This window comes from Megalobrama amblycephala, linkage group LG14, assembly GCF_018812025.1.
Source record: "Megalobrama amblycephala isolate DHTTF-2021 linkage group LG14, ASM1881202v1, whole genome shotgun sequence".
In the NCBI taxonomy this organism is placed as follows: Eukaryota; Metazoa; Chordata; class Actinopteri; order Cypriniformes; family Xenocyprididae; genus Megalobrama; species Megalobrama amblycephala.
Window position 1 is genome coordinate 46,349,700 of NC_063057.1, and position 16,705 is coordinate 46,366,404.

At 40.0% G+C, this 16,705-nt stretch overlaps 1 long non-coding RNA gene across 1 annotated transcript; it reads left to right on the forward strand.

The window, feature by feature from the left end:
- The first annotated feature begins 1,367 nt into the window (after positions 1 to 1,367).
- LOC125245952 lies at positions 1,368 to 8,684 on the forward strand. Its single transcript, XR_007179645.1, has 2 exons — positions 1,368 to 2,785; positions 7,774 to 8,684. It is a non-coding gene; the product is annotated as an uncharacterized LOC125245952 (long non-coding RNA).
- The last annotated feature ends 8,021 nt before the right edge of the window (positions 8,685 to 16,705 follow it).

Genomic DNA, 16,705 nt, shown 5'->3' on the forward strand with positions numbered 1-16,705 from the left:
GATGTGGACATTTTTTCTTTTTGTCAAATTGTCTGCTCCAATACAAATAATTTATATTTACACAAAACAGCAGGCATTACAAGATGGAAATATTTAAACTTCCTCTGCCTTTACGTCCATGACACTCACCGTGGAGTTGCCAGTTTTGGTGGTCTTTCCAGCTCTTAACACTGAGTGGGAGCCCGATCTCTCATCACAGCATTAAGGTAATTCAGATTTTTTTGTCATTACAGGAAATCATCTTGTTATATGCTTGGTTCATCTTCCACTTTACTTCATGTGCTTGCGCATCATGACATCACCTACACAGGACTCACAAGTCAACGATACATGGTCTGTCACATCCTGCTGACCATAAATATATCATATTGTATCACATCTTGTCTCAGTTACAAATTTGACTGGTAAATAAGAAATGATTCACCCCTTGTATAAATTGCATTGCATATTATATGTTAATGGATGACAGACTGATCAGCAGACATGCTATTTATGACTGTATGTAACTTTTGATACTTTGCGGTAAAAGTGGCTCTCCTTTTGACTTTGTCCCATCAGTGTGGCTCTCAGGAAAAAAAATAGTGAAGACTACTGTAGCTGTTTTACATGCAAACTTACCTAGCTACCATATGCAATGTGTGTCTGTTTTCACAAATGTGCAAGTTTATTACCAGACTGTTTTACCTGTTTGTGTTTCACTTGAATTACTGGCACTGCAGCTACTCTCTTCTCCTGAAACAAGATACACACATACACACACACACTTGTTATGAAAGTCAAACTCGTTCTCGCCTTACAGTTATAAAGCACCTGTCACTATACCAAGCAAGCTAAGAATTAAGCCTGTGAAACAACTGCATCTTACCTGAGCAACTAGTTGCGTGCACTCCTCCACAGTCGACCCTTCAAGAGCAAAGTAGTGAGATAAATAAGAACAGAAAAAGTTTTGGTAACGGTATCATATTAGCAAAGCAAATAACACAAACTTACAATTAGCACTTTCCATATCACTCTCAGGTGAGGAACCGTCTTCGCCGGTAACGCCAATCTCGACGGATGAATCAAACACAAATGCTGGGCAGCTACTAGGCTTGTCCCGCAGAATCCTGTCCATATCCTCAAAACACCTGAATGTTTTCTTCTCCCTCCCAGAATGGTTATGATCGATCATTTTTTTATACTCAGTCTTCAGTGCCTTCAATTTAATTCTGCACTCTTTAGCACTTCTACATACACCTTATGCGGACATTTTTTGGGCTATTTCTTCAAAAAACTATTTGGTAACGCTTTAGATTACAGCCCGGAAAGTACTGCGTAATTACAACGAATTTACAGCATAACTTTCAATAATTATACTGTAACTATACAGTAAGTATGTGTAAGTATAGGGGAACAATATGTAAAGTATTGGGAATAAAGGGGTAACAACCAGGAAAATAACAAATTATTTATACTGTAAATATTTTATAACTAAGGGGAACTTATGACATATAACTAAGGGGTAAATATGACATTACGGGCCGTAAATTAAAGTGGAGCTTGTTACCCTCTTATTTCATGTAGTTACAGGGTAAATATGACATTACGGGCCGTAAATTAAAGTGGAGCTTGTTACCCTCTTATTTCATGTAGTTACAGGGTAAGTAATTAATAAAATGCAAACAATCTGATATCACTGACTCTGAAACCTTTATTTGAAAAACAACTTTATTAAAAACAGGTCTACAACACTTATTCACTTTTTCATTTCATTCCTGACAGAAAGTAACAAGTTTTGTCCGTTTTTTGATTGTTGTTGTTTCTCGCTTGGCTTCCTCCTGCTCTTGTTTCTCAGCAGATGAATCTTAAGAAGGAATCCCATTGCTGTTCTGTATTATAAGAAAATACAGTACACCCCGAAATTTTCTCATGGTTTAGGCTATTCATCTTTTCGCTTCCGACCAACTGTCACCAGCGCCTGCATGAGAGTCGACTTTGCGCTTGACGAAGCATATTAATGAGCAACGTGAAGCTTTCATGATGTTCTCGCGGGAGATTCATGTGAAACTCGCGCGAGAACTGCCGTCTCTGTTATTCTGTCTTGTTTGTTTCTCATTCTCATTATCTGTTATTCTGTGTATTTTGTTGTGAGCATTACTAAAAAAATAAAATAAAAAAATAAAAAACTGATGGCATCCAACATCTGCGTGAGTTTCTCGGCACGCTTACATCACGCTTCAAGTTACGTCAAGCATGAACTCTCAACCCTCGCATGCAGGAGACAGTTGGTCGAAAGTTTTAAAAATATTCAAATATTTGGTATTTTTCTTACAAATACTTATCGTTTCACTTCAGAAGACATCGATTCATCCATTAGGGTCTGTGAGATTCTAGACACATCATGTGCTCTGTCTCCTTCAGACATCATGTGATCTTTCTCTGTACACCCTAAAAGGATTCAGCCGTCACGTCATAGTTATAAGTGAACTTATAGTCCTTTTATGTACTTCAGTCACTGAACTGTTAGTTTCACTTCTTATTTTCTAATTATATAATGTACCCCTGGACAATAAACTGTGTGCCATGATTGAACTGCACTTTATGTGTCTGTCTAGTCATTGGTACCCAGGTATACCTGCTTTTCTGTGCTACATCGCTCAACCTGAAAGATCTTCTCAAAATACTTGATCTCCAAATTATTTTATCTGACAGTCTGGGGGCTCGTCCGGGATACGGGGGGGATTCTCCCTGTGAACTGGGAAAAGAGAAAAGCGTGCCGGGGATCGGAGGACCTACGGAAAAGGGGGTAAGTGTTTTTTGGATATTTCTTAAATGAAGTATGCACTTACCCCTGTAGGATCCTATTATAACATCTCGTGGAAATACGAGAGGTTTTTTTGTAATCACTAGTAGCTAGTGGAATATATCCATTGTTGTTACACTACGGCTGGCAACAGTAGTTTTAATTAACTATTAGCATAAGAGTGATTGGGTTGAATCACCAATTGTTAGTGGAATTTATTTTCCATTGTTGTTACACTTCGGCTGGCAACAGTAGTTTTAATAAACTATTAACGTGAGGATTGGTTTTAATCACCAGATGTTAGGGGAATGTCAGTTCCATTGTTGTGACACTACGGCTGGCAACAGTAGCTTTGATTAAGCTATTAACTGGGGTGGTTGGAAGTGCAGTACTGATCACACTGTACTTCGGATCACGGCAGCGTATACTAATTTGCGGAGAAAAAAAAAAAAAAGTTTTAATATTTGATATTGATGAAAATGATTTAAATTGTTATTGCATGTTGATATATTGTGACATAAAAAAAAAAGGTGTTCTAGGGGCGACCCGAATTCAGTTTGGCGGGAGCCGGACTAATTTGGCGAGAGCCCAAAATTAGCTGAAAACACCCAAAAAAGAAGGTGACATAGAGGCGATCAGGACGAAAAGTCTTGTGTGAGCCTAACATAGGACCATCACCCACGTCACAATACGATGCATGTACGGCAATTGAGGTTGGGCAATTGAGTACAGAAAAATTTGCGTACGCTACTAACACTGAAATCAATTACTAACACTGAAGTGGAAGATGGGGGGTTCGGCCTCTAGACCACTACCTAATGAAATGCCAGTTGAATTCGTGTTTAGAAATAATCATAAAACCACCTGTGTAGTCTGTGACGAAATCTAAAACATTGCAAAATATTTCGAAAGTTATAAAAAAAAGTAAATTAATAAATAAAAAACTGAGGCATCAAGCCTGAATGCAATGGTGTGGCTAAGAGCTGGAAATGCGATATCTGTGAAACCACTAAAAATGTCTGACATAGAGTCAATATGTAAAAGCCTGCCTTCTCCTCAGAACCCTGGTAAATTTGTGACTGTTCTGCAAACGCATACAAAATATCCTCACCTTACATGGGCAGATTACAGAGCGGTTCTGTTGAGAACGTTGGAAGGAGATGTCACTGAGACATTGTTAATCAATGAATGTCCAACGTTGAAACGTGAAAATGATAAACCAACAGGCTCAGGTACAGCTGCCTCGCCCCATGTTTATTACTGGGAAGAGCCTGAAAACCATAATACCTTTTTTAAGGAACTGAGAGCTTTCTTAGTCAAACGCATTGGTGCAAAACAGACACCTCAAGGGAAAGTGCATGACCAAAAAGCAGAAGTAAAACCACCCTTGACCCAGCAAAGAAACTCAGCAGTAGTCTGCTATTACTGTAGGCGAGAAGGTCATATACGCCGTGATTGTAGGAAATTAAAAGGTCACCAAAGGAGGAAGCAATGGGTGAAGCCACAGCAACAGAGAAATAAACCACCAGTAGCCACGTATCCCACTACAGAACATAATAACCAACAACAGGGGAGCCAGAGTTCCCCAGTCTGAGTCAGTTCCGACTTATCAATGATGACCCTAACATTTTCAAATCATAGTGAGGATTTACCTTATATTACATTGATGGGGCATGGTCAGCCACAAACGTTCCTTTTGGATTCTGGAGCAGATGTGACATCAATGACCTCCGCACATTATGACGGTCCAATGTCTAATCAAGTAGTTAACTCTGTGGGTATATCAGGAACTGACATTGCATGTCCCGTAACACCTCTTGTAGAAGTAAGAGCTCCTGGATTTAAACCATTTTTTTTTCATAAATTTACAATTATAACAGGAACTCTAATTAATTGATTGGGGTATGATCTGCATAAGTTGAACATGGATATTAAATTTACTGATAAACAAGTTGTGTTTTCCTTCCAGTCCAGTTTGCAGGTCTCAGTGAATCCTTTGCCTACATGGGAGAAGCCCAGTGAACCACAGCCTGTCTCACCACAGCCTGACACACCTCAGATGGTACATCACATGATTAACCCATCATTGTGGTCACAATACAAGGACAACACAGGTTTCATAGACATGGAACCTTATAAAGCTAAATTGAAGAATAACAAAACACTCTATATTAAACAATATCCTTTGTCTAAAGATAAGGAACTTGGTATCAAACCATTAATTGATAATTTTGTCCAGCAGGGTGTCCTCGTACCAATACATTCGCCGTACAACACGCCTGTGAATCCAGTGGTCAAGGCTGATGAAAAAACATGGCCCTTGACCCAGGACTTAAGGGTTATAAATCAGTTGATAACAATGTTGGCACCGATCGTCCCTGACGTTCCAACTGTTAACTCTATCCCGTGTATGCACAAATATTTCACGGTTATTGATCTTTGCGCAGCATTCTTCTCTGTACCTGTACATCCAGATACTCAGCCCATTTTAGCTTTTACGTTTCAGGGTAAACAGATGTCGTGGACATGCCTTGCTCAGGGCTCCATTGATTCACCCGCCGTTTTCTCGGCAGCAGTGCAAAGAACATTGGCTAAAATGACTGATTTGCCTTCTACAGTTTGTGTGCTTCAATACGCAGATGACATCCTGGTTTCTGGGGAGACAAAAGAGGACTGTGAAAAGGCCTCCATCATCGTCTCCAATGTGCTCGCCCAAGCTGGATTGAAGGCCTCGAGAGACAAGCTTCAGTGGGTCCAGTCTAAAGTGACATACGTGGGACACATAATATTGCCAGGTTTGAGAGCGATCTCATATGATAGGGTCCAGATGAACAGAAAAATGAAGTCCCCTCGAACTGTACAGCAGCTTCAAAGCTTTCTGGGGTTAGTGAACTATTATAGATCATGGATACCTGATTGTGCCATACATGATAGGCATCTACAAAACCTGATTGACCACAAAGCTCCCCCAAGTACTCTTTTAAACTGGACTGATGAGGCAGAGCTACATTTCACTGCCTTGAAACAAGCCATCACTACGGCACTCGCGTTGGGCCTTCCCGACTATTTCTGAGATTTCCATTTGCATGTCCGTGAGGCGGAAGGGGTGGCTCTTGGCGTCCTGTTGCAACAGCATGGCTCCATGTATAGACCATTAGCATACCTATCTAAGAAACTAGATAATACAGCTTCAGGTATGCCAGCATGTCTTCGTGCTGTAGCTGCGGCTGCTCTGGTTGTACAGATGGCAGAAAGAATGGTTTTATCGCATCCACTGATTCTTTATACCTCTCATCAGGTAGGAGCTATCCTACACAATATGCAAACACAGCATATGACAATGCAACAACGCTCAGGCTATGAGGCAATCCTGCTGGCTACCAAAAACCTCACTATTAAGCAAACAGGATCCATCAACCCTGCGCTATTAGGCGTTCTAGGTATGGCTGGCATGGTAGATAATGCGACAGATCATGACTGTATCATTGAATTGCCTTCCTCATGTTCTTCCAGGGCCGATCTTTTGGATACGCCCCTGGATGGGGGGAGAATATTTATATAGATGGGTCATGTTCAAAACCTTCTGATGGCGTCTACCTTTGTGGCTATGCTGTGGTGTCAGACACTGGGGAGGTAATAGAGGCTTTTGCCTTGGATTATAATTCAGTCCAAGCTGCTGAATTAGTAGCGTTAACTCGAGCATCTGAACTGATGGCAGGAAAACGTGTAACTATTCACACTGATTCAAAGTATGCATGGGGGGTGGTGCATCATTTTGCTAAAACATGGGAAGCTAGAGACTTTAAAACAGCAGATGGCAAACCCATAGCACACTCTAACCTAATAGGACAATTGACTAAGGCAGTACAGTTACCTTCCGAAGTGGCCATAGTACAGGTTAAAAGGTCAAGCACCAGGGGATGATGAATAAGATGCAGAAACAGAAACGCAGATGAAGCCGCTAAGGAAGCAGCAAAGGCCCAAATTAAATCGAAATTTGTTGTGTAATCAGAGTCAGGTAACTATGACTACACATATAACTAATATACCTAACATTGACATTAAGATCCTGCAGAGTCAACCAACATAGGCTGACTTGGAGCATTGGGGAAAACATGGATGTGCCTCAGATAAAGATGGGATCTTGAGAGATGAAAAGGGAAGAATAGCACTTCTGAAGTTAGGATTAATAATCCTTATCAGGCACTACCAAGGCTTGTCACACATAAGCTGTGCAAAAGTAGTACAGGTAATCAATCAATTATGTTGTATCGCAGATGTATACAAAATGGCGAAGCTCGTTTTAGATGCATGTCTTACATGTGCAAAAGTAAATCCGCACAGACCAGTTAAACATGACGCACTGCCGCATCCACAAGCACCGTTTCATAATGTGCAAATTGACCTCACCCACATGCTGCCAATAGGTAATTTGAAATATCTTTTGGTAATTGTGGATAGATTTTCAAAGTGGCCAGAAGCATTCCTATGTCCGAAAGAGGATGCTAAGTCTGTGGTAAAGATTCTAACCAAAGAAATTATTCCTCGATTTGGCATACCTACCACTATTGAAAGTGATAATGGGACGCCATTCGCGTCTAGGGTAACACAGCTCTTGGCCAAAGCATTGTCAATTGATTGGCATTTCAACACACCCTTCCACATTGTCAGTCATTGTCTGATGTGGAGCAACTTAACCAAAACCCTCAAGAGAAGGCTCACAAAAGCCTCCATAGATACCAGAAAGAAATGGCTAGATTTGCTACCCATGGTGTTGACAGAAATAAGAATGACTCCATCTTCCACTACTAAGTTATTGCTGTTTGAAATACTAATGGGTAGGCCTTTCCTGACCCCATGGGTCAAAGGCCGCGCAGGCATTACTTCCCTAGGTGATCTGGAGCTGATACAGGAGGACTACGTAACTTCCCTCATTGAGAAACTGAATTTTGTATGTGCTGATGTTCCTCTGTGTCTTCCTCTCCCCTTAGAAAAGCCTACTTACCCCTTTGTTCCAGGACAGAGTATGCTGATCAAAAGCCTGAAACTGACAAAGGTGGGAGAACCGAAGTATCTTGGACCAGCTACAGTGATCGCCGAAACGAGGACAGGAGTTCTGACAGATTACTAACCACAGTGGATACACGCTTCGAGAATAAAGCACTGTCCTACAGGAGAGCAGGCAAGCTCCAATTCAGAATAGAATCTCAAATGGGGATTCACCTTACTGCATAACAGGGAGGAGCAAAATACTGATTAAGCTGAGGAAGGAACTACCTCTAATAGTGAGGTGGGGGTTATCCAAAGCCAGAAGATAGATGGCCCATTGAGCCAAACAGTGTTAACTCCTTACACACCCCTGTATGCACTAAGGGCCAAATTTTTATTAATGGATATACCACCTCTAGAGTTTTACACAGTGTTCAGTTGCAGAAGCTGTTGCAGCATTCAGCAAAAATATTGTTCACTTAGCTAAGTGCTCTCAAGAGGAAGAACCAAGATTGGAAGAAATAATACTTCAGAGACCATATCCAAACACAATCATGTTTTTCCTGTTCACAACAAAGTATGGAACCTTCAAAGTTTTTAAAAAGGATATATGCATATGTGTGTATGTCTACAATAATCAGATCTTATGTGCACAATGATGTTCCATAGGTAAGACATTCTGTCTTAAAGTGGCCATTGTGAGATTCTAGACACATCATGTGCTCTGTCTCCTTCAGACATCATGTGATCTTTCTCTGTACACCCTAAAAGGATTCAGCCGTCACGTCATAGTTATAAGTGAACTTATAGTCCTTTTATGTACTTCAGTCACTGAACTGTTAGTTTCACTTCTTATTTTCTAATTATATAATGTACCCCTGGACAATAAACTGTGTGCCATGATTGAACTGCACTTTATGTGTCTGTCCAGTCATTGGTACCCAGGTATACCTGCTTTTCTGTGCTACATCGCTCAACCTGAAAGATCTTCTCAAAATACTTGATCTCCAAATTATTTTATCTGACAGGGTCATATGGATTACTGTAGTTATTGCTGTATGTGCTGTTTGATGCTTCGACTTTTAGGAACACGTGAGCTTGCATTATAAAGCGTTCCCAGATGATTTTTTTTTTTTTTTCCTAAAATCCTTTTTGTGTTCATCTTAAAAAGGAAAGTTGTATACATCTCAGATGGCATGAGGGTAAAAGATGAGTAAATGGTGAGCACATTTCCGGGTGTACTGTATTTTCTTATAATACAGAATAGCAAATGGGATTCCCTCTTAATATTCATCAGTGGAAAGAAAGAAAAAGAGGAACAAGAGGAGGAGGAAGCCAAGCAAGAGAAACAATTAAATAAGAAGTGTTGCAACTTTAAATCTGTTTTGAAATAAGTTGTTTTTCAAATAAAGTTTTCCAAGTGATATGACTGTTTGAGTTTTTTTTTTATTTTTTTTTTATTTATTATTAATTACTTACCCTGTAACTACATGAAATAAGAGGGTAACAAGCTCCACTTTAATTTACGGCCCATAATGTCATACTTACCCTGTAACTACATGAAATAAGAGGGTAACAAGCTCCACTTTAATTTACGGCCCATAATGTCATATTTACCCCTTAGTTATATGTCATAAGTTCCCCTTAGTTATAAAATATTTACAGTATAAATAATTTGTTATTTTCCTGGTTGTTACCCCTTTATTCCCAATACTTTACATATTGTTCCCCTATACTTACACATACTTACTGTATAGTTACACTATAATTATTGAAAATTACGCTGTAAATTTGTTGTAATTACGCAGTACTTTCCGGGCTGTAATCTAAAGCGTTACCAACTATTTCTTTTCATACTATTTTTTTTCTAAATATACTTTGTCAGCCCATACTGCAATCAATTTTGTTTCCTGGTCGCACCACAATACACTTTTCTCCACCATCCTGCCAACTCTGAGGTAAAAATTTGCCACATGACAATACACGCCTATTGGCGCGCTTCCCGTGAAATCATGATTAACAACTAGTTTGATTAACAACAAAGCAGTTTGTAAAAAGAGAATCTACATTTTTTGAGATCCAAACAGTAATTACTTTATTTATAGATTCTGTAGGTGTTCTTTTTCATACAAAGCAACAACATTAAATGTTTGTGCTTCTAAAAGTTTTTGTAATAAAACAGTATACATTATATATATAGCACACCTTCAGGGGTCTAGTGGAGTCCATGCCTCGACGGGTCAGGGCTGTTTTGACAGCAAAACGGGGACCAGCACAATATTAGGAAGGTGGTCATAATGTTATGCCTGATTGGTGTACAAACCAAATTAGAGGGAGTCAGTAGTGTTATGTGTACATTAAGAAAGTAGAAAGTCTCAAAATCTCATCAGATTTTAGAATTTCGTGAGTTTGCTAATGATTTTTCAGGTCCCTTTGATATGTGTATCTCTTCTCGCACTGAAGACATCTGAAAGGCTTCTCTCCAGTGTGAAGCCGCATATGAGTCTGAAGATTTCCATTAAGTGTGAAACTCTTTCCACAATGAGGACAGATGAAAGGCTTCTCTCCACTGTGAAGTCTAATGTGAGTGCTTAGGCTTCTTTTATGACTGAAACTATTTCCATATTGAGGACATATAAAACAATACTCTCCTGAGTGAATCAGGTGGCATTTAAGGGTTTCTTTACAACTGAATCTCTTTCCACACTGATTACTGATTACTTTCTTTTTTTCTGTCTCAGTCTTCTCTGGGAAGAACGAACCTGTTAACCCTTTGAGCGGTACGGTCCCACATATGGGATTTTTATTTCTGTGCCCCTGGGCGTACGGTCACACATATGGGATTTAGAACATTCAGTGACGTCACATAACTGCCAGAGGACCACTCCTTCCCCCAGAGGAGGGCCGGGGGAGAATCCTTTGTTGTTTTTCGCCACTGGCACAGCCAGTGGTACCAAAAGTTTCAATAAAAGACCTGTTTCCTCTACCTCCGGGTCCCAAGAGGGCGTGGATGACAGTGTGTCACCACGCTGATCTTGTCCTCCTCTTCCCTTGCCACTGCCACAGGGCCGGCACGAGAATGCGCTGCCTTCTCATAGAGCCCCCTCTGTCACCTCTCGGAACCAGAGGAGTGCACACACTCAGTCTGTTCCGTCTCGCTGCTCCACCATGGGTACGCCTGTAGTTCCTCTGATCCCGCTGGATCAGTGTGGAGGTCGCCACCCTGATGGCAAAGGGTGCGATCAAGTCGGTCCCTCCAGCTGACATGAAGTCGGGTTTCTACAGCCCTTACTTCATAGTACCCAAGAAAACAGGTGGGTTAGAGCCAATCCTGGACCTACGGGCCTTGAACCGAGCACTTCACAGGCTCCCGTTCAAAATGCTGACGCCCAAGCGCATTTTCGAATGCATTCGTCCATTGGATTGGTTTGCAGCCATCGACCTGAAGGATGCATACTTTCATGTCTCCATTCTTCTTCGACACAGAACGTTTCTTCGGTTAGCTTTCGAGGGGCAGGCATATCAGTACAAAGTTCTCCCGTTGGGGTTGGCCCTGTCTCCCCGTGTCTTTACGAAGGTCGCGGAGGGAGCTCTCGCTCCCCTCAGTGTCCAAGGTGTCCGTATCCTCAACCACCTTGACCGCTGGCTGATTCTAGCCCACTCTCGAGATCAGTTGTGCAAGCAGAGGGACCTTGTGCTCAGACACCTCGTCCGTCTGGGTCTTCGAGTCAACTGGAAAAAGAGCAAACTCTCCCCTGTGCAGAAGATCTCTTTTCTCGGTATGGAAATAAACTCGGTCGCCATGTATGCGCAGCTTACAAGCAAGCGCGCATGGTCTCAGCTGAATTGCCTGAGTCAGATCAACGGCAAGAGAGTGGTTCCACTGAAACTATTTCAGAGGCTCCTGGGGCCTTTGCACACATGCAAATTCCGCAGACCAAGATACTCCTCGTATCATTAGCTCGTTTTGTAACACTCGAAGGTCATTGGGCTCTCAGGCGAGACCCCATTTCGTCAGTCCCTGACATAACGTCTCCGTTCCCTCCTTCAGGAAACGATGGTTACATACATAACCTAGACGTTTTGCAGGAGCCATACTTCTTAAACAAAATATCTCATAAAAAACAACATTATTGAGTGGAAACAACATGTGGCAGCAATACACCATCATACTTAAACTATTTCCTCAATGCAGTACATTGTTATATTGTCATCATAGTAAACAAAACAAAAAGAAAGTAAAATTAAGTTTGTTATAAAAAAGAGCGAGAATAATTTGTACAGTAAATTATATACTACAAGGAGATCAAACAGTTTTACTCAATTTTGACTTTTCATTTTTTAAGGGCTTCTGAAAAGTTAGCTGAGTTGGCCTATTTTTATTATTTCTAGGACACTATATAACTACAGACTCAGTAATTTCAACAGCAAAAATTATTTTCAAGACCGGTTCATATTCATCCTACATAATTTAAACAAGTAGACTGAAAATTTTAGAGTTACAGTAATCAAAAGCAAAGAAATAAAGTTTAAAAGATAAACTGTTTTGTTGTAGAGAAAACAATTAATATGAGAAAATTGGATAATCTGTGTTTTCTGTTGTTGGTTTTATTTTATTTTTTTATTTTTTCTTCAGTGTGTGAGCACATATACTATAGTCCCCAATATAACGTGACTTACTGGAAACTGCTGTTATTACAGAAAGTGGTTTGGTTTTACCTGTTGTGTGACAGTAAATTCTTCTAATTTTCTTAAAGGGTCATAACTACACATTTAGTCATGTTCAGTGTTACTTAGATGGCTCTGCACATCCGCAGGCCCAGAAACCTGTTAACTCAAAAATCTGTTTGAATGGTGTTCACTGTACATACTGTACATACTCACATTTTGACCACATATATGTGCCTAAGTAAGTTTCCTGTTTGAATTGTGAAAGTCTTTTCTCTGACAAATCCATTCTCTGTCAAGGTAAACCACCAACTGTCTCATAGTCTCATAAGCAGGGCAAAGAAGTGTCAGATCTGGTCTTTGGTCTTTATAATTTCTAAAGACTTTTTGGTCACACTTTATATTAAGTTGCCTTAACCACTATGTACTTACATTTAAATTAATCATTTGATACAATGCACTTATTGTGTACATACATGTTTTTACAATGTCCTTATATTTTAAAAACACCTGCATGTAATTACATCTGTAATTAAATTCTGTAATTACATTTATAAATATAGCTGCAAGCAGCAATTACGGGGCCAAGCACAAAAAACGGCACAAGAAGCCAGCCAACATGGCTGGGAGCATCAGACCAACAGCAGCAGTGAGCAATTAGAAAAAAAAGTTATTAACATTTTTGTCAATTTTGTTATAACTTGTGACCACAAGGTGGCGCTGGTCCGAAACTTCTCAGGCTCCTTCAGTGCATTGTCCTGATGACCCATACCAAATTTATGAATTTTGGTCAAACCCATCAGAAGTTATAAGCAAAAATAGCCATTTTTCATATCCCCACTCCAGTAGGTGGCGCTACGCTGAAACACTCTATGATGCCTCAGGTCATGCTTGTGATGACACGTACCAAGTTTGATCTGAATATGATAAAGCATTGCAGAGATACAGCTTCAAGAGTCATTTTTGCATCATACCTCAAATTGTTTGCTCTGGTATACGAAAACGGTTTGACATATCGACTTGAAATCCATAACTTTTTGTCGACATGGTCTGAAGATGACACGGTTCAATTTTGGTGAAAATCGGAGCAACGGTCTAGGAGGAGTTTGAAAAAGTAGGTTTTTAAAGAAAAACATATGGCGGACAGGAAGTTCAGCTAACTATGGCAAACTTGATATCTATGTTCTCAGCATGACCCACAGAATCTACTGAGACCAGTTTCATTACAATCGGTTAATATAGTCAAAAGTTATTAGCATTTTTGTAAATTTGTTATAACTTTTGACCACAAGTGGTGCTGGTCCGAAACTTCTCAGGCTCCTTCAGGGCATTGTCCTGATGAACCATACCAAATTTATGAATTTTGGTCAAACCCATCAGAAGTTATAAGCAAAAACAGCCATTTTTCATATCTCCACTCCAGTAGGTGGCGCTGTGCTGAAACATTGTATGATGCCTCAGGTCATGCTTGTGATGACACATACCAAGTTTGGTCTGAATATGATAAAGCATAGCAGAGATACAGCTTCAAGAGTCATTTTTGCATCATGCCTCAAATTCGTTGCTCTGGTATACGAAAACGGTTTGACTTATCGACTTGAAATCCATAACTTTTTGTCAGCATGGTCTGAAGATGATACGGTTCGATTTTGGTGAAAATCGGAGCAACGGTCTAGGAGGAGTTCGAAAAAAGTAGGTTTTAAAGAAAAACAATATGGTGGACAGGAAGTTCAGCTGACTATAGCAAATTTGATATCCGTGTTCTCGCATGACCCAAGGAATCTACTGAGAGCAGTTTCATTACAATTGATTAATATATTCAAACGTTATTAACATTTTTGTAAATTTCATAATAACTTTTGACCACAAGGTGGCGCTGGTCCGAAACTTGTCAGGCTCCTTCAGGGCATTGTGCTGATGACCCATACCAAGTGTCGTAATGATACTTGAATGCGTTCATAAAATACAGCATTTTAGCACAAAATTCAAAATGGCCGACGGCCAAAATGGTTGAAATGGGAAAATTGGATATCATTCGACTCGGCATGACTCCCCGAATCCAACGAGACCAAAGTTGTGATTTTTGGACAAACCCATCGGAAGTTATAAGCGAAAATATCAATTTTTCATATTTCCGCACCAGTAGGTGGCGCTGCTCCGAAACACTGCATGATGCCTCAGGTCATGCTTGTGATGACATGTACCAAGTTTTTGTCTGAATAAGATAAAGCGGTGTGGAGATACAGCTTCAAGAGTGTGTTTTACATCATGCATCAAATTCATTGCTCCAGTATACAAAACGGTTTACATATCGACTTGAAATCCATAACTTTTTGTCGGCATGGTCTGAAGATGATACGGTTCGATTTTGGTGAAAATCGGAGCAACGGTCTAGGAGGAGTTAGAAAAAGTAGGTTTTTAAAGAAAAACAATATGGCGGACAGGAAGTTAGCCAACTATGGCAAATTTGATATCTATGTTCTTGGCATGAACCAACGAATCAAATGAGACCAGTTTCATTACAATGAGTTAAAAAAGTAAAAGTTATTAGCATTTTCGTAAATTTTGTTATAACTTTTGACCACAAGGTGGCGCTGTTCCGAAACTTTTCAGGCTCCTTCAGGGCATTGAGCTGATGAGCCATACCGAGTTTCGTAAAGATACGCTAATGCGTTCGTAAAATACAGCAGTTTAGCACAAAATTCGAAATGGCCGACGGACAAAATGGCCGATATGGGAAAATTGGATATCAGTCGAATCGACATGATGCCCCGAATCTAACAAGACCAAATTTATGATTTTTGGACAAACCCATCAGAAGTTATAAGCAAAAATGACAATTTTTCATATCTCTGCACCAGTAGGTGGCGCTGTGCCGGAACACTGCATGATGCCTCAGGTCATGCTTTTGATAACATGTACCAAGTTTGGTCTGAATACGATAAAGCGTTGTGGAGATACAGCCTTATATCTATTTTTGCAAGCTCTACGTACAATTCGTTCGCTTGTTTTATGAAAACGGTTTGAGGAATTGACTTGAATTCCATAACTTTTTCTTGGCATGCTCTGAAGATGATCTGGTTAAATTTTCGTGAAAATCGGAGTAACGGCCTAGGAGGAGTTCGAAAAAGTACGTTTTTCAGAAAATTCAAAATGGCGGAAAAATTTTCATGACGGAAAATGACGTCATATAGTGCATTCGATTAGTCTTGAGCCAAGGACTCAGGGGAAAAAAGAATTTTGTTTCTAGCCCTTACGGTTCAAAAGTTATTAACATAAACATAAGTGCAACTTTGGACAGCTGGTGGCGCTAGAAGGATTGAGTTAGAGACTCCAAATTTGCTATGGACAAAGGTCAGACTGTCCTCTAACTGTGTGCCAAATTTCACAACTTTCCCGTAAGCGGTTCTATGGGCTGCCATAGACTTCAAGAGCGGAAGAAGAAGCGGAAGAATAATAATAAGCGTACGGAACGCCAACAATAACAATAGGTGCCTAAGCACCTTCGGTGCTTGGCCCCTAATTACACTGTTGACCCATCCCTTACACCTTAACCCATCCTTAAACTTACCCATTCCACCAAACCTGTCCCTAACCTTACCCGTATCCCACCTCAGCAGCAAAAGTGTTTTGGAATTCAGTATGAACCCAATATTACATTGTACTTAATTTTTGGTTGTAAGTATTTAGTAGTTAAGGCCACTTAATATAAAGTGGGACCACTTTTTTTTTTTTTTTTTTTTAAAGGTCAGTGGTTATGGTAATTTGCTCATTGTTTACATTGCATGAACCAGGGGTTCCCAAGTCCAGTCCTGGCACCTCTCCACTCTAAATATCTAAACATGTCTCTCTTATCTCACACACTCAGTTGAGGGGTGGGTTCCATTAGGCCGTAAGTGCACTGAGAAGTGTACTTCAAAGGGTATTCCACCATCTTAAGAGAAATGTATGTGTTTTTATGTGGCTGTTCACAGGGGTAAAGTGCATGAGACGTGATTATGATTTATAGGATTCATCATTATTACTGTTTAAATGAGATAAAAAGACATATTTCATACATTTATGTTCATAGTAAAAATCACATCATATATTTAGCATTCAGTTTAGGGCTACTGAATTTGACAGATTAAGTGAAATTTATAATTAAAGACACAATATGTAAATTTCACCGCTAGAGGTCACTTATTCAAAGTAACAACAAAGACGCGATGATGATGCCGCGATGGAGCATGGAATCATAGGAGTTGTTAGCTGCATCTGAAATTG